Here is a 19582-nt window from a genome sequence, read left to right on the forward strand (position 1 = left end):
GGCTCCTTTGTCTATTTCACTGGAAGTTATCCCAATAGCACTCCCAGAATTTGTTCACATGGTACACAAAACTGAACCTCCTCATGTCTGCCCCTTCCCCCCAGGGCTCCTCACTGCCCCTCTCCTGGCTGGCTCCCCTGTGTGGGTACTAACTGCAGCTCCCCATACTTGTAAGCAGGTCTTGATGCACTCTCTGAGGGAGTCCTGCAAGCAGAGAGCTACTGGGATTGGGGCAGGGCCCTAGGGTAGGGTAGCTCTGGTGCAGGAGCTGACCCTATGGCTCCACCAAGGAGGAGCAGAGCTGGCCACCCCCCTGCCCACTCAGATTTGGCTCCACAACCCCATGATGGGAGTCATGAGGCCAAAATTGAGTGAATGGCATTGCAGCCTGGCATATGCAGCACCACTCAGGTTTGGCCCTGCAGCCAGCCCCTCCCTGATGGGTGGGGCTGGCTGCAGGGCCATACCTGAATGGGCAGTGAGGCAGCCAGTGCCGCTCCTTTTTGCAGCTGCTGTGGGGCCAGAACCTACACCAGTGCTTCCACCTGAGGGCCTGCCCAGCACTTGTGCCCTTTGAGCCCCTGCCAGTGGTGAGACTGCACATAAGGTGTAGGGCTCTGAGCACCACTGAGTTATCTCTGAGTTTTGGTGCCTACTAGATCCTCTCTGCCCCACAGAATCAGCACCTCACTCCAGCTGTGATATCAGTCATAGCTCTCTTACTGCCTTTGAAGTCTTGACATAGTCCCCAGCTCACAAAAGCAAAGGAGCTAGCTCAGGGCAAACCAAACCCATCTGTGGAAAAGAGTCAGTGTAAGTGGTCAGCATAGCCCCCAAAACTAGGAAGTGCCAGCTGGGGAGTCTGCATAGCTGGGCAATCAGGAAGGATGTGACTTGAGTGGGGACCTGAGATCAGTGTGGGACTGCTCATGTGAGAAAAGGATGCAGGATACAGACAATACAGTTAAAATCTAACTCAGTACATATACATACAAAAGGAAATTAAAAATGCCCAAACCAAATCAGCAACTTTCTTCATGGTGGTGCCAATCGTGGTTCCATCATGAAGGCTGAGTTCCATTTTGAGAGATTCAGTCTTATTGTTCTGTATGAAAACTACAGTGTATCCTCTCTGAACTTCCAGTGTTCATTCTGAGTGGAGAAAAAATTCTTGAGAATTTACAAGTAAATCTGTTAGTTTATTAAAAATAATTTTAAAATGTGTCCTTTAAGATATGTAGCATCTGTAATAGACTTTTATTGTCCCAAATTATCTTGACAACAGGATGGCACAGACTCATCAAAGCTTCTACATAGTTAAACTTCACTTGAACCTTATTTATAGGCTACATTTGAAGAAATTTAGGTGTAATTAAGCTAAAGTTATTAATAGCTGTTGTATGTAATTGTTATGATTATATAGGCTACAGGCAAAGTCTGGTCAACATCTCAGGTAATTTAAATGGGTCCATTTTGACTCCACTGATCACTTGTCTCCTCCTACAAATTATTTGCATACAGCAGTTCTATTGGTTGTAATTAATCAATGATATGAGGAAGACATGTGGATACATGTCCAAAGTTCTCATTGGTCCACCTGTTGTTGCTGCTCTTTAAAGGTTCCATGGCCACATGCTAGTGGTTCCACTGCACATAGTGAAGCATGGTCTGGGGGAATTGAGACATGAGCATGAGGGGAACCTCAAAGTGCAGATGTTGAGCTCTTCAACCTCTCCTTTTACATAACACCAGTCTCTGTAACTTAGCCCTTTAAACCAATAGAGTAATTATACCTATCTCATAGAGCTGGAAGGGACCCTTAAAGGTCATCAAATCCTGCCCCCTGCCTTCACAAGCAGGCCCCAGTACTGATTTTGCCCCAGATCCCTAAGTGGCCTCCTCAAGGACTGAGCTCACAACACTGGGTTTAGCAGGTGAATGCTCAAACCACTGCGCTATCCCTCCCCCAAATTAAGGATTAGAGCCACCGGTACACTTTGACTCTTTTTTGATGCTATGGAGATGCAAAGCACCTGTAAACCCAGCCTAACTGGCTGATTTACACTGCTCTGGTATACTAGTGAATTGTTCTTAAAAGTTAAAAATTTAAAAGTGATTTAAGGTTGGTATGATTGAGTATGAGATCATGAGAACTGTCTCATAGTAGCATTTTCTTCATGTGTGTGTTTTGGAGGGGTTAGTGTTCATGTATGACATTTTTAATAATTTAAAAAAAAATTCCCAGACAAAAAACTATGTTCAGATGGAGTTAGGGCTGAGAGCACATAACAATAATTTAAGGATTAAAAATATTACAGGCTGTTGTAAGAATCCCGAAACCATGGATCATAAAAGGAATACACTTTAAACACAAACTAATTTAGATAGGGAGTGCGCAATGAACCAAACAACCTCCACTCTACCATATATTGACACCATCAGGGGAAAAATAAAAACATCTACGTTTAAATCAGTTTAATCTAATCTGAGACCACAAGAACTAAAATGCCTTAATCACGTAATTATATGGTATTTGCAGGGCAGAGTTAAGGCCGTGTGGATGCCTAACTGTGCATTTCTTACCTTAACATGTTTAGATGTCTTTGAAGTGACCATGAGAACAAAAGAGTGACCATACTGGGTCAGACCAATGGTCCATCTAGCCTTATATCCTCTCTTTTAGCAGTTTCTGGTGCCAGAGGCTTCATAGGGAATTAACAGAACAAGCCAATTTATCGAGTGATCCATCCCCTGTCATCCATTCTCATTTCCTGGCAGTCAGAGGTTTAGGACACCCAATGCACGGGGTTGCATCCCTGACAATCTTGGCTAATAGCCATTGATGGACTTGTCCTCCATGAATTTATCTCATTCTTTTTTTAACTCAGTTGTACTTTTGACCTTCACAGCTTCCCCAGGCAATGAGTTCCCCAGGTAGACTGTGTTGTGCAAAGAAGTACTTCCTTATATTTATTTTAAACATGCTGCCTATTAATTTAATTGGGTGACCCCTGATTCTTGTGTTACATGAAGGTGTAAATAACACTTCACTATTCACTTTCTCCACACCACTCAAGATGATATAGATCTTCATCATATTCCCCTGTGACAGGGTGTACTCCCCAGACTGGCTCAGAGTAGGGTTGCCAACTTTCTTATGGCACAAAACTGAATGCCCCGCCCCTGTCCACAGGCCCTGCCCCTACCCTTCCAAGGCCCTGTCCCTGCTCACTCCATCTCTCCTCCCTCGCTTTCACTGGGCTGGGGCAGGGGGTTGGGGTGCAAGAGGAGGATGAGGGCTCCAGCTAGGGGTGCAGGCTCTGCGATAGGACCAGAAATGAGGGGTTCAGGATGCAGGAGGCGGCTCAGAGCTAGGGCTGAAGGGTTTGTAGTGTGAGAGGGGGTGCAGGCTCGGGCTGGGGGTGTGGACTCGGGTGGGACTGGGGATGAGGGGTTTGGGATGCAGAAGGGGGCTGGGGCAGGGGCTTGGGATTTTGGGGGTGTGCGGGCTCAGGGAGGGAGTTTGGATGCAGGAGGGGACCCCGGGCTGGGGCAGGGGGTTGTGGTGCAGGAAAGCTTTCGGGGTCCCAGCCGTGCTCCTGGGAAGTGGCCACCAGGTTCGCACAGCCTCTAGAAACATGGGTGGCCTGGCAGGCTCTGCATTGTGTGCACTACGCTTGTGCCCACAGATGCTTCCCCTGCAGCTCCCATTGGTCACAGTTCCTGGCCAATGGGAGCTGCAGAGCCGGTCCTTCGGGTGGGGGCAGTGTGTGGAGCCCCCCTGGCCGCCCATGCTTCTAGGGGCTGCAGGGACCTGGCGACCACTTCCAGGAGCTTGCAGAGCTAAGGCAGGCAGGGAGCCTGCCTTACCCCCGGGCCTCCGCTGTGCCGCCAACCAGACTTTTAACAGTGCCGACCAGAGCCGCCAGGATACCTTTTCAACCAGGCGTTCTGGTCAAAAACTGGACACTTGGCAACTCTAACTCAGAGAGGGCTGAGGTAGGCCAGGTGGTCCCAATCAGCCAATTAGGTTGCAAGCTGGGAGAATTAAGGGTGCAAGGAAGGCTCTAATTAGGAGGAATCTTATTTGAGTAGAGGTAGGATGAGCTAGCATAAAGTCAGGAAGCTGCCAGCAGCAAAGGTTGCTGGGAGGAAGTTTGTGGTCAACCCTTTGTTTAACAGAGAGAGGAGGGAATCGAGGGAAAGGGTAGGACCCTGGGGGCCTGGCATGGCCTGAAGGGAAGGGCATATCCTGAAGAGAGCTGTGTGGAGTTGAGAACCTGTGGGGTAGGAAGTAGCAAGGTTGGTGACTGAACAGACATTGACTGCCTATTGTAGAGTCCCTGGGCTGGATCCCAGAGTAGAGGGTGCCCCTGTTTGCCACTGGTGAAGGAGCAATGGCAGGGCAGTGAATTGGAAGACTGCCTGGGTCACTGCAGAAGTGACAGGATCAGGGCACTAGGCATGAAGACTGCTGGATGCCTCTTGAGCAGAAAAGACTTTGAAGGACTCTACCCTGTAAGGGGGAAATGCTGAATGACCTGGAGGGTCATGTCGCAAAGATGCAGCTTCTGCAGTGAGAGAGGGGGCTGTAGACGGAGAAAGAAGGATGGAGGGGCAGCATGAAACTGTGGGTAGGGGGGGTTGACCTCGTGAAGCAAATTCTCAGAACAGCCAGGAGGAGGCGCCATATTGTGGTGAGTAGAGCACCTTGTCACACTCCCCCTTAGTCATCTCTTTTCTAGCCTTAACAGTCCTGGTCTTTTAAATCTCTCCTCCATATGGAAGCTGTGCCATAGCCTTAATAATTTTTGTTGCGCTCTCTGTACTTTTTCCAATTCTAATATATCTATTTTAAGATGGGGGTGCCAGAACTGCACACAGTATTCAGGGTGTGGGCATACCATGGCTTTATATAATGGCATTATGATATTTTCTGTCTTATCTATCCTTTTCTTCCTAACATTCTGTTCATTTTTTTGACTGCCACTGCACATAGAACAGATATTTCCAGAGAATTATCCACAATGACTCCAAGATCTTTTTTGAGTGGTAGCAGCTAATTCAGACCCCATCATGTTATATGTATAGTTCAGATTATGTTTTTCAATGTGCATTACTTTGCATTTAATTATCAACATTGAATTTCATCTGCCATTTTGTTGCACATTCTTTTGAGTAGTTTTGTATCATCTGCAAACCATGCCATCACGCTGTTTACCCCTTTTTCCAGATCATTTATTAATATGTTGAATAGGACTGGTCTCAATATAGATCCTTGGGGGACCCAACTATGCACCTCTCTCCCCTATGAAAACTGACCATTTATCCCTATGCTTTGTTTCCTACCTTTTAACCAGTTACGGATCCACGAGAGAACCTTATCTCTTATCCCATGATTGCTTAGTTTGCTTAAGAGCTTTTGGTGAGGGACTTTGTCAAAGGCTTTCTGAAAGTCTAAGTACACTTTATTCACTAGAACTGGATCACCCTTATCCACATGTTTGTTGACCCCTTCAAAGAATCATAACTGATTAGTGAGGCATGATTTCCCTTTACAAAAGCTGTGTTGGGAGGTACGGATCAGTGTTCACGTCGCACTCCCCATCAGTGCCCTGGCCGGGGAAGCTAATGATCCAACCACAGGACCAAATTCGGTGATGAATCCTGGTCACGTGCCACCTGAGGCACGTTGTGCATGTGCTTAGAAGAAGAAAAGCTGTGTTGACTGTTTCCCAACTAATCATTTTCATCTATGTGTTTGATAATGCTGCTCTTTATTATAGATTAAACCAATGTACCTGGTACTGAAATTAGGCTTAAAAATCACTGTTGCATTAGATATTTGCTATTCATCTGGTACTGAAGCTAATTATTGCAGAACTTCTAACTGGTTTGTAGTCTGAGATCCTTCAGAATGTGAATGCCATCTGGTCCTCGAGACTCATTACTGTTTAATCTGTTTGTTCCAAAACCTCTTCTATTGACACCTCAATCTAGGACTGTTCCTCAGATTTGTCACTTAAAAAGAATTAATGGCTCAAATATGGGAATTTCCCTCACATCCTTCTGCAGTGAAGACAGATGCAAAGAATTCATTGAGCTTCTTTCTCCACAATGCCTTTGTCTTCCTTCAGTGCTCGTTTAGCACCTCAGTTGTCCAGTGGCCCCATTGATTGTCTGGCAGGCTTCCTGCTTCTGATATATTTAAAAAAAAATTGCTGTTAGTTTTTGTGTCCTTTGTTAGTTGCTCTTCAAATTTTTTTTGTCCTGCCTAATTATACTTTTACAGCAGCAAAGAATCCTGTGGCACCTTATAGACTAACAGACGTTTTGGAGCATGAGCTTTCGTGGGTGAATACCCACTTCTTCAGATGCATGTGGTGGAAATATCCAGGGGCAGGTATATATATGCTAGCAAGCAAGCTAGAGATAACGAGGTCAGTTCAATCAGGGAGGATGAGGCCCTGTTCTAGCAGTTGAGGTGTGAAAACCAAGAGAGGAGAAACTGGTTCTGAAGTTGGCAAGCCATTCACAGTCTTTGTTCAATCCTGAGCTGATGGTGTCAAATTTGCAGATGAACTGAAGCTCAGCAGTTTCTCTTTGAAGTCTGGTCCTGAAGTTTTTTTGCTGCAGGATGGCCACCTTAAGGTCTGCTATAGTGTGGCCAGGGAGGTTGAAGTGCTCTCCTACAGGTTTTTGTATATTGCCATTCCTAATGTCTGATTTGTGTCCATTTATCCTTTTCCGTAGAGACTGTCCAGTTTGGCCGATGTACATAGCAGAGGGGCATTGCTGGCATATGATGGCGTATATTACATTGGTGGATGTGCAGGTGAATGAACCAGTGATGGTGTGGCTGATCTGGTTAGGTCCTGTGATGGTGTCGCTGGTGTAGATATGTGGGCAGAGTTGGCATCGAGGTTTGTTGCATGGATTGGTTCCTGAGCTAGAGTTATTATGGTGCGGTGTGCAGTTACTGGTGAGAATATGTTTCAGGTTGGCAGGTTGTCTGTGGGCAAGGACTGGCCTGCCACCCAAGGCCTGTGAAAGTGTGGGATCATTGTCCAGGATGGGTTGTAGATCCTTGATGATGCGTTGGAGGGGTTTTAGCTGGGGGCTGTATGTGATGGCCAGTGGAGTCCTGTTGGTTTCTTTCTTGGGTTTGTCTTGCAGTAGGAGGCTTCTGGGTACACGTCTGGCTCTGTTGATCTGTTTCCTTATTTCCTCGTGCGGGTATTGTAGTTTTGAGAATGCTTGGTGGAGATTTTGTAGGTGTTGGTCTCTGTCTGAGGGGTTAGAGCAGATGCGGTTGTACCTCAGTGCTTGGCTGTAGACAATGGATCGTGTGATGTGTCCGGGATGGAAGCTGGAGGCATGAGGGTAGGCATAGCGGTCGGTAGGTTTTCGATATAGGGTGGTGTTAATGTGACCATCACTTATTTGCACCGTGGTGTCAAGAAAGTGGACCTCCCGTGTAGATTGGTCCAGGCTGAGGTTGATGGTGGGGTGGAAGCTGTTGAAATCATGGTGGAATTTTTCCAGAGTCTCCTTCCCATGGGTCCAGATGATGAAGATATCATCAATGTAGCGTAGGTAGAGAAGGGGCGTGAGTGGACGAGAGCTAAGGAAGCGTTGTTCCAGGTCGGCCATAAAGATATTGGCATATTGTGGGGCCATGCGGGTGCCCATACCAGTGCCACTGATCTGGAGATATATATTGTCATCAAATTTGAAATAGTTGTGTGTAAGTATAAAGGCACAGAGCTCAGCAGCCAGTTGTGCTGTGGCATCATCAGGGATAGTGTTCCTGACAGCTTGTATTCCATCTGTGTGTGGGATGTTTGTGTAGAGAGCCTCTACATCCATGGTGGCTAGGATAGTGTTTTCTGGGAGGTGACCAATGCATTGTAGTTTCCTCAGGAAATCAGTGGTGTCACGGAGATAGCTGGGAGTGCTGGTGGCATAGGGTCTGAGTAGAGACTCCATATATCCAGACAGTCCTTCAGTGAGAGTGCCAATGCCCGAGATGATGGGGCGTCCAGGATTTCCGGGTTTGTGGATCTTGGGTAGTAGATAGAATAACCCTGGTCGTGGCTCTAGGGGTATGTTGATTTCTTCTGGTGTTAGTGTAGGGAGTGTCCTGAGTAGATACTGTAGTTTCTTAGTGTATTCCTCAGTGGGATCTGAGGGAAGTGACCTGTAGAATTTGGTATTGGAGAGTTGTCTGGCGGCCTCCTTTTGGTAGTCAGACCTGTTCATGATGACAACGGCACCTCCTTTATCAGCCTCTTTGATGATAATGTCAGGGTGGTTTCTGAGGCTGTGGATGGCATTGCGTTCTGCACGACTTAGGTTGTGAGGCAAGCGATGTTGTTGTTCCACGATTTCTGCCTGTGCACGCCGGCGGAAGCATTCAATGTATAGGTCCAGACTGTCATTTCGACCCTCAGGAGGAGTCCATGTGGAGTTCTTCTTCTTGTGCTGTTGGTGGGAGGGCACCTGTGTATCAGTGCACTGTTCAGTGTTGTCCTGGAAGTATTATTTGAGTCAGAGACGGCGAAAGTAGGCTTCCAGATTGCCACAGAACTGTATCATGTTGGTGGGGGTGGCAGGGCAGAAAGAGAGTCCCCGAGATAGGACAGACTTTTCTTCTGGGCTGAGTGTGTAGTTGGATAGATTGACGATATTGCTGGGTGGGTTAGGGGTACCACGGTTGTGGCCCCATGTGGCAGGTAGCAGTTTAGACAGTTTACAGTCCTTTTTCCTTTGTAGAGAGGTGAAGTGAGTAATGTAGATCTCCTGTCTTATTCTAGTGAAGTCCGTTTGTATAGAAGTTTGGTTATTAATGAGAGTCTCCAGGTTGGAGAGCTCTTTTTTGATGTTTTCCTGTTTGCTGTATAGGATGCTGATCAGGTGGTTCCTCAGTTTTTTTGACAGAGTATGGCATAATCTCTCAATGTGGTCTGTGTAGTATGTAGATAGCAGTGGATTTTTTACCTTTAGTCCATTTGGTATAATGTCCATCCGTTTGCATTTGGAAAGGAAGATGATATCTGTCTGTATTTGTGCAAGTTTCTTCATGAGGTTGATGGATTTTTACACAAACATCCCACACACAGGCTCTCTACACAAACATCCCACACACAGATGGAATACAAGCTGTCAGGAACACTATCCCTGATGATGCCACAGCACAACTGGCTGCTGAGCTCTGTGCCTTTATACTTACACACAACTATTTCAAATTTGATGACAATATATATCTCCAGATCAGTGGCACTGGTATGGGCACCCGCATGGCCCCACAATATGCCAATATCTTTATGGCCGACCTGGAACAACGCTTCCTTAGCTCTCGTCCACTCACGCCCCTTCTCTACCTACGCTACATTGATGATATCTTCATCATCTGGACCCATGGGAAGGAGACTCTGGAAAAATTCCACCATGATTTCAACAGCTTCCACCCCACCATCAACCTCAGCCTGGACCAATCTACACGGGAGGTCCACTTTCTTGACACCACGGTGCAAATAAGTGATGGTCACATTAACACCACCCTATATCGAAAACCTACCGACCGCTATGCCTACCCTCATGCCTCCAGCTTCCATCCCGGACACATCACACGATCCATTGTCTACAGCCAAGCACTGAGGTACAACCGCATCTGCTCTAACCCCTCAGACAGAGACCAACACCTACAAAATCTCCACCAAGCATTCTCAAAACTACAATACCCGCACGAGGAAATAAGGAAACAGATCAACAGAGCCAGACGTGTACCCAGAAGCCTCCTACTGCAAGACAAACCCAAGAAAGAAACCAACAGGACTCCACTGGCCATCACATACAGCCCCCAGCTAAAACCCCTCCAACGCATCATCAAGGATCTACAACCCATCCTGGACAATGATCCCACACTTTCACAGGCCTTGGGTGGCAGGCCAGTCCTTGCCCACAGACAACCTGCCAACCTGAAACATATTCTCACCAGTAACTGCACACCGCACCATAATAACTCTAGCTCAGGAACCAATCCATGCAACAAACCTCGATGCCAACTCTGCCCACATATCTACACCAGCGACACCATCACAGGACCTAACCAGATCAGCCACACCATCACTGGTTCATTCACCTGCACATCCACCAATGTAATATACGCCATCATATGCCAGCAATGCCCCTCTGCTATGTACATCGGCCAAACTGGACAGTCTCTACGGAAAAGGATAAATGGACACAAATCAGACATTAGGAATGGCAATATACAAAAACCTGTAGGAGAGCACTTCAACCTCCCTGGCCACACTATAGCAGACCTTAAGGTGGCCATCCTGCAGCAAAAAAACTTCAGGACCAGACTTCAAAGAGAAACTGCTGAGCTTCAGTTCATCTGCAAATTTGACACCATCAGCTCAGGATTGAACAAAGACTGTGAATGGCTTGCCAACTACAGAACCAGTTTCTCCTCTTTTGGTTTTCACACCTCAACTGCTAGAACAGGGCCTCATCCTCCCTGATTGAACTGACCTCGTTATCTCTAGCTTGCCTGCATATATATACCTGCCCCTGGATATTTCCACCACATGCATCTGAAGAAGTGGGTATTCACCCACGAAAGCTCATGCTCCAAAACGTCTGTTAGTCTATAAGGTGCCACAGGATTCTTTGCTGCTTTTACAGATCCAGACTAACACGGCTACCCCTCTGATACTATACTTTTACATTTGACTTGCCAGAATTTATGCTCCTTTCTATTTTCTGTAGTAGGTGTTGACTTCCAATTTTTGTCTTTTGTCTCTTTGCCTCTTTTACTCTGTTAAGCCATGATGACTTTTTTTTGGTTCCTTTTTCTTTCTTTCTTTCTTTCTTTTTAATTTGTGGTATGCATATAATTTGAGCCTCTGTTATGGTGTTTTTTAAAAGTTTCCATGCAGCTTGCAAGCATTTCACTCTTGTGATTGTTCCTTTTAATTTCCACTTAACTAGCCTCCTTATTTTTGTGTAGTTCCCCTTTTTGAAGTTAAATGCTACTGTGGTGTTTTTCTTTGGTATTTCTCCCATATAAGGATGTTAAATTTAACTACATTATGATCGCTATTACTGAGCGATTCAGCTATGTTCATCCCTTGGACCAGACCCTGTGTGACACTTAGGAGTAAATTAAGAATTGCCTCTCCCTTTGTGGGTTCCAGGACTAGCTCTTACAAGAATCAGTCATTAATAGTGTCTAGAAATGTTATATCTGCCTTCCATCCTGTGGTGACATGTTCCACGTCAATATGGGGATAGTTGAAATCCCCTATTATTATTGGGTTTTCTGTTTTTGTAGCCTCTCTAATCTCCCTGAGCAGTTCACAGTTACCATCATCCTCCTAGTCAAGTAGTCAGTTGTATAGTCATATTGCTATACTGTTGTTCAATCATGCAATTTCTATCCATAGAGATTCTATGGTACTGTTTGATTCATTTAAGACTTTTACTATATTTTACTCTGTTTTTCTTTCATGTATAATGACACTCCTGCACCAGCACAACCAACTCTGTCATTCCTATACATTTTGTTTCCTGGGGTTGCCATGGCCTATTGATTCTGTGATGCCTGTTACATCAATAGGCTCATTTAATACCAGGTATTTGAGTTCACCCTAGTGCTGGCTCCGCAGCTCCCACTGGCCAAGACCTGCAACCAATGGGAGCTTTGGGGACAGTGCCTGTGGGCATGAGGGCAGCACGCGAAGCCTCCCTGTCCGCCCATGCGTCTAGGGGCTGTACTGCAGGGACCTGACGTCCTCTTCCTGGGAGCCACAGTAAATGCCACCAGGACCCTGCACACCTGCCCGCCATCCCCTTCTGCACCCAGACTCCCCCCTGGAGCCTGCACCCTACACCCCCACAACATCCCAACACCCTGCCCCAGCCCTGAGCCCCCTCCTGCACCCCAAACCCCTCCTCCCTGGTCCCATCCCAGAGCCCACACCTCCAGTTGAAGCCCTCACATCCCCCCCAACCCCTCCCTCATCCTGGAGCCCCCTCATGCACCCTAAACTCCTCATCCCCGGCCCCACCACAGAGCCCCCACTCCCTACCAGAGTCCTCACCTCCTTTCCTCCCCAACCCCCTGCCCCAGCCCAGTGAAAGTGAGTGAAGGTGGGGGAGAACAGGTGATGGAGGGACGGGGATAGAGCGAGCGGGGGTGGAGCCTTGGAGAAGGGGTGGGGTGGGGGGATTGGTTTTGTGTGATTAGAAAGTTGGCAACCCTACCTGCAGTCCTTATTTAACTAGAACTCCTTAGTGGGGTTTGTATTGCTCACAACTGGGAATATGCACAAGCCACTCCAAGAGGAAGGAAACTTATCAATAGGTAGGGTCTTGCCTCTGTGTAGCCACACGACTCAGCCACTTACTCCTCTTCTTCACAGTTCTAGTATCATTGACTGTGAGGTGCAGTGTGTGGAGCTGTGTCAACTGAATCTCCATGTCCCTGTTATAACTTTCGCTCTGAACGTTCAGTGCTACAAGTGGCCCTGGTGTGTGCTGGGTTCCAGAAGACTCCTGAAGTGCAGCTGGGCTGGGGGCTTATACTAGTATAAATATACGGAAGGAAATGGGAATACTTATTGAAGGGTCACAGGTACTCTAGGGTAAATAACTGTTTCCCTGTGTGGTATTTTTTGTAACTTGAAATCAGCCACAGTATATTTTAAATTCTCTTAGTAGATTTTCTGTCCATTCTAATGTAACCAAACTCCCCAGTCCCCCACAACTAGCAGTAAATGTTTCAGCTTATCAAATTCCATTATCTCTCTCACACACACACACACACACACACACACACATGTGCACACAGATGTACCTACTATACATATCCGTATGTGATGTGAAACGTTTACAGCTGCCTTAAAAGTGTTTCTAGCTCAAGGTCACTCAAGTTTCTTGTCTGTAGTCTCCAGTGAAATGTAAAAGGATTAGAATGTTTGCAGACACAGTTTTTGGGCGGGATAGATGATACATCATTTTGGTGCGAATTGAAGGGGATGTTTGGAGGCATCACATTGATCCTGTTAGTGGGAGAAATGTGAATTGTTTGGGGTATTTTCAGCTGTTCCTTGATTAATTCATCCTCCTCTGTAGAGCTTTAATGAGCTCCAGGTTGTAATCCCTTCCCCCTTCCCTTTGCCCTGATGCTTCTAATTTCAAACAAGTATTTGAAAATGGAAGTGGCTCTGGATATGAAACATGACCTTTAACCTCCTTGCAACTTCTCTGATTATCACAGCCTTTGGAAACTAGATGCATCTCACCAAGCCTGTAACTTGGAAATATTCAGCTCAAGTTACTTCAAAGAGTGTCTTTCTAACATGTCTTAGGGATATGCCACTTTCAGATGTAAAATAGGAAACAGCTGCATGCTTCAGACAGACAATAGGGACCATCCCACATCTTTAGTGGATGGGGAAACAAGCCCAAGTTCCACATGCCTTGTAAGAAGCAAGACTGTCCTTTTGAATTAGGCTATTGCTTTGCTTCTGCAGCTGAATAATCACTAATGTTTACATGGCCAACTTAATGCAAAAAAGCAGCTGTTTCATCATTCTCTATCTGCCACTAAGATATTAATTAATGGGAAGGCAAGTACTCACAGTGTTCCAGACACCTGCTGTATTTTGAAACAAGATATGTGTCTTTACACCACCTCTCTCTTTTCCACCCTTAAGATTAAGGACAATTTGAAAACTGTAGAGATTTGTCCCCAATCCATCCTGTCATAAAATGGCTGGGCCTTTAAGGGGAGATGGGCCCCAGTCCACCCATGACAAACTTAATTCATTTCCACAGAATGAGTAGTAATGAGTGATGTCATGTGACAAATGGGTCATGTGGCTAAAATCAAATAGATCTCTGACTGTGGATAAGAGAAGCCTGGAGAAGCATAAGAGGAACATTGCTATAGGAGGAGCTAGTGCCTGTGGTGGATCCCGGAACAAGGCTTAGACCATGGCTACACTTGCAGATGTAGAGCGCTTTGGGTTAAACCAGCCTTCAGAGAGCGCACCAGGGAAAGTGGTGCAGTCTGTCCACACTGACAGCTGTAAGCGCACTGGCATGGCCACATTCGCAGCACTTGAAGCAGCATTTGGAGCGGTGCATTATGGGCAGCTATCCCACAGAGCACCTCTTCCTATTCTGGCGCTGTGGCTTGTGGGAAGGGGTCGTGGGGTGTGGGGCATTCTGGATCCTGTCCCAATGCCCCATGATGCATCACTTTGCATCCCAGCAATCCCTGTCTCTCTGTCCACATTTGGTGCCATCTTTCAATGGTTTCTGGAAGCCACTAAGCCGATTACCCTTCTTGCAACCAGGAGGATTACCATAGGCACATGGAACGTGAGGACCATGTACGAGTGCCAGGGAAGGTCTTCAACCCAAGAAACACCTGGCGACGTGACCTTCAGGCTGATAGCAAAAAAAGAGGACTCTGGAGATCTGTGGTTGGCGGCCCATACCCTGATTGGGGTGACGGGCATGAGTGAGTGAGTGAGTGAGTCAATGGTTTCTGTGTAGAGCATGCTTTGTCTTCCCTTTTGGTCTGTGGGAATGGAGCCCGAACTGCTGCAGAACATGCTGACGAGTCTCGTCAGCACGTCTCGTCGGGCAGTCGAGTCACTGCTTAAGATCCAAAGTGACAGTGAGGGGTCCGATGATGATATCAAGTCGCGTAATGCATATGACGCAAAATTCCTTGTCTCATTCACGGATATGGTCTCCGGTTCAACTACAGGCTGAGCCGGTGCCAATGACTGTGGAGTGTGCTTTTGGCCATTTGAAGGGCCACTGGCGCTCTCTTTATGGGAAGCTGGACTTGGCCGAAGACGGCATCCCCGCAGTTATATCTGTGTGCTGTACCCTCCATAATATTTGTGAAGGTAAGGGTGAAAGTTTCACTTAGGCATGGGCCTCGGAGGTTCAACACCTGGAGGCTGAATTTGCACAGCCAAAGAGCAGGGGTATTAAAGAGGCCCAGCATGGGGCTGCAGGGATTAGGGATGCCTTGAGGGAGCAATTTGAGGCTGAAAGCCACCAGTAATGTGGTGGTGCTCTGCATGGGAGTTAAGTGCAGTGGCTGTGTTTGGTACACTGACTTGCAGTGCTTGTTGCTTTCCTGGGCTAAGGTATATTTTGCATTATGCACTAATAAAGTGAAGTAAAAAACTCCATTTATTTAAAAAAATTAATTTATTGCCAAAAAAAAACAAAGTAACACAGAAATACCAAAAGGGCAAGGGGGTGGGGTGGGGTGGGGTGGGGACCGGTTCACTCATAGGCTTGAGTATGTCCTGATTTCATACTCTCGAATCCTGTCTGGAGTGTTGTACTTTAGGATGGCTATAAGGCATGTTGAGGGGGGTTGAGTGCAGTGGATAAGGGTCATAGTTTTCGTGGGTGGGTGGTAAAGCTACGGGTGTAGGAGGCAGCTGGGGGCAGATGTTGGGGTAAGTGGGTTGGAGGGAACATGGGGGCACAATGGGGAAGAGATTTGGAACAAGGGCTGCACGGGAGGGGGGCGAGCATGGTAGTGTTCCTCCTGCATGGCGACGAGCACCTGGATAGAGTCCGCTTAGTGCTCCATTATGCTAATCAGCCGTTCCGTGCTTTGCCACCGGTGCGTCGCGTTTTCCTGGCGGATCCTCCTTTCACTGTCCCTCCACTTCTGTGCCTTTTGATTAGACTGCTGCGTGACTTCATGCAGCATGTCTTCTTTGCTTTTACGCGGCCTCTTCCGAAGTATTCTCAGTCTCTTGGCCAGTGATAAGAATGATGGTGGAGACCTCAAGGTTGCACCTATACAGGCAAAATGCAACACTTAATAGAGGCAGCATTTTACACACCAGACAGAGCAATGATTCCCCCACACTTAAGGAGGGCAATCGCAAAAACCATACTTTGCCTGTCCCAAAGTGAGCTCACATAACCCACGGGAGCCCCAGAAATGGTGAGTAAGCACAGGGTCCATGGGAACTGATTGTTTCATGGCTGTACTGTCCTCTGGGTTTCTGTGCCATGGGGAGAGCCAACAGCTGCAGGAGGCACTACACTGAACACTGTCCCAACATTCTCCACAGGAGTTCGTCCTGGAAGATATCTCACTGCTGAGGGTGACCAGGGAAGCAAGGGAGGGTCTTCTCCTACAATGCAGCTTCTGCCCTGGCCCATACGCAGCTTGCCTGTGTGCAGCAATGGTCCCTCATCCTCTCCCAAAGAGCCCGTACCTAAAAACTTCCTTCCCGAAAAGAAAGTGGCTTACCAGGAACCTCCTCTGTTGTTTGTTCTTCTCCAAGCAATGGATGCCACGACTGGTTGCCTTCCTCCTGGCTTGAGAAGAGCTCCTGGGGTGTCTCCCCCAACCTCAGCACCATCGCTCGCACGTTCCTCCTCCTCCTCTTCCCCTCCACCCCTTGCTGTGCTGTGCTGGTCATTGCAGTGGAGGTGGGATCGCCCCCAAGTATTATGTCCAGCTCTTTGTAGAATTTGCAGGTCATGGGGGCAGCACCGGAGCAGCCTTTTGCCTCGCGGGCTTTGTGGTAGGCATTCCGCAGCTCGTTTACTTTAACCCTGCACTGCAGCACGTCCCAGTCATGGCCCCTGTCCATCATGGCCCTTGATATGTGCCCGTAGGTATCGTAATTCCTACATCTGGAGCACAGCTGGGACTGCACAGTTTCCTCCCTCCAAACACTGATGAGGTCCAGCACCTTGCCATTGCTCCATGCTGGGGATCACCTCGCGCATGGAGGCATGGCCACCTGGAAAGATGCGCTGAGAGCACTCCACGCCTGGCTGAGCAAACAGGAAGGGGATTTTCAAAACTCCCAGGGAATTTAAAGGGCGGGTCTGATGCTTGGTCACCTGAAGACAGGGCAGCAGAGTTCAAAAGTGATGACCAGAGTGGCTAGAATAGGCATTGTGTGACACTTCCGGAGGCCAGTCAGAGTGCATTAGGTGTCCACACTGGCACCGCGGCGCTCCAGCGAGAGCGCAACAAACGTTATTCCTCTCGGAGAGGTGGAGTACCAGGAGCACTCCAGCCGCGGAGTCAGAGCGCTCTACGTGCCTTGCCAGTGTGGACAAGGAGCAAGGTAAAGCGCTCTTGACAGCTTTATTGCGCTATAACATGCAAGTGTAGCCAAGGTCTGAGGCTCCAGGGAGGCAGCCTGGAGTCAGTGTTCCTGAAAAGCGATAGGGAACTGAGGAGAGCCCAAGAGAGGGGAGATATGAGTTTGGAGTGGGAGGAAGAGGCTTCAGTAGCGTTCGTTGTGTTTGTAGTTTCAAATTCTGCTGAGGGGCTTGAGGCTGAAGTCCTGGGACCAGTTACTCTGCAAAGAAAGTGTGTGACTGGGGATGAACTAGGAGGCTGAAGAGAACTTTTGTTTTGAGGTTCTCTTTAATTTGGAAAGACTGTGTTGTTGGCCCTGTTGGTGCTGAGTGAGAGTAAGAAGCCATCTGGGCAAAGCTAGCTCAGGGCCTGACCAATTACAGGTGGACTTGGATACCCTGAAAGCAAGGGTGAAAGTAAAATTGAAAACTTACCCATACGAGGCTGGCTCCATCCCGCCCAAGGCTCCAGTGGGGATTTAAAGGGCCCGGGGCTCCGGATACTGCTGCCACTGCCACAGCAGTGGCTGGAGCCCTGGGCCCTTTTAAATCGCCAGCCCTGTGGCAGCTGCTCCTTTTGCCCTCCCTCCTCATTGGCAGCCTGGGGGGGGCAAAAGGGGCAGGAACAATAAAGTGCTGCCGCGGCAGCACTTTAAAGTAAGGTGGCAGGGGCCATTACCAGCCCATACCGCCTTACTTTCACTGCTGCCTGAAAGGCTAGTGAACTCTAAGAATGACCCGGCCAGAGAGCTGAACCACACTAATCCCTGGGAGAGAGAGACTCTCAGGTGCTGACTTTCTGATTTTTCTCTAGGGGTGCTCAAACCCTGCTCTACTCCACCCTCACTCCACTCCTTGCCCCAAGGCCCTGCCCCATTCCACACCTTCCCCCGAGCACATCCTACCTTCTTTCCACCTCTTCCTGCCCCTGCTTCTCTCCTCCCAGCATCTCCTGCTCACTGCTGATCAGTGGTGGGCAGTAGGTGCTAGGGGGTGGGGAGGAGGAGCTGATTGGAGGGTGCTGAGTACCCACTGTTTTTTGTTTTTGTTTTTTTTCTGTGAGTGCTCACAACCCTGGAGAGAATAGACATTGCACTTTGCACTAAGAACAAGAATTTTTGCTATAAGCTGAATTTACCAGCTGGAAGTGACATAAGGAAGAGAAATTGATCACAGACTGCCAGTGTGTTGGGGCCATGAAAAAGGCTAATGCAATCCTAGGTATTTTCAGTAGAGATAGGGAAGTGTTATTACCATTGTAAAAGACACTGGTGAGACCTCATATGGAACACTGTGTGAAATTCCAGTCTCTCGTGTTTGAGAGAGATTAATTCAAGGAATGGAGACCTTTCCTTATAAGAGGAGACTTAAGGAGCTTCACTTGTTTATCCTAGCCAGCCAAAAGCTAGGGGGAGATATGATTGCTCTCTATAAATACGTCAGAGGGATAAACTCCGGGGAGGGAGAGGAGTTATTTATGTTAAGGGCCAACGTTTGCACATGAACAAATGGATATAAACTGGCCATCAACAAGTTTAAGCTGGAAATTAGATGAAGGTTTCTAACCATCAGAGGGATTAAGTTCCGGAACAGACTTCTGGGGGAGCAATGGGGGCAAAAAAAATTAACTTGTTTCAATACTGAGCTTGATAAGTTTATGGAGCTGACGGTATGATGAGTTTGTCTACAGCAGTGGTTCTCATCTGGGGGTATGCATACCCCTGAGGATACACAGAAATCTTCCAGCGAGTACATCAACTCATCTAAATATTTGCCTAGTTTAAAAACAGGCTACGTAAAAAGCAGTGCTGAAGTCAATACGAGCTAAAATTTCATACAATGACTTGTTTATATTGCTCTATATACTATACACTGAAATGTAAGTGCAATAATTATATTCCAAATGATTTATTTTATAATTGGTAAAAAGGGAAAAGTAGGAAATTTTTCTTTAACTTTGACACTTTTGTATTTTTGTCTGATTTTGTAAGCAAGTAGTTTTGAAGTGAGGTGAAAACTTGGGGGTATGCCAGACAAATCAGACTCCTGAGAGGGGTATGATAGTCTGAAAGGTTGAGAGTCACTGGTCTACAGTGACATGTGGCCCATCTATAGACTCATAGACTCATAGACTCTAGGACTGGAAGGGACCTCGAGAGGTCATCGAGTCCAGTCCCCTGCCCTCATGGCAGGACCAAATACTGTCTAGACCATCCCTGATAGACATTTATCTAACCTACTCTTAAATATCTCCAGAGATGGAGATTCCACAACTTCCCTAGGCAATCTATTCCAGTGTTTAACTACCCTGACAGTTAGGAACTTTTTCCTAATGTCCAACCTAAATCTCCCTTGGTGCAGTTTAAGCCCATTGCTTCTTGTTCTATCATTGGAGGCTAAGGTGAACAAGTTTTCTCCC

The sequence above is a fragment of the Gopherus flavomarginatus genome, chromosome 12, assembly GCF_025201925.1.
Source record: "Gopherus flavomarginatus isolate rGopFla2 chromosome 12, rGopFla2.mat.asm, whole genome shotgun sequence".
NCBI lineage: Eukaryota > Metazoa > Chordata > Testudines > Testudinidae > Gopherus > Gopherus flavomarginatus.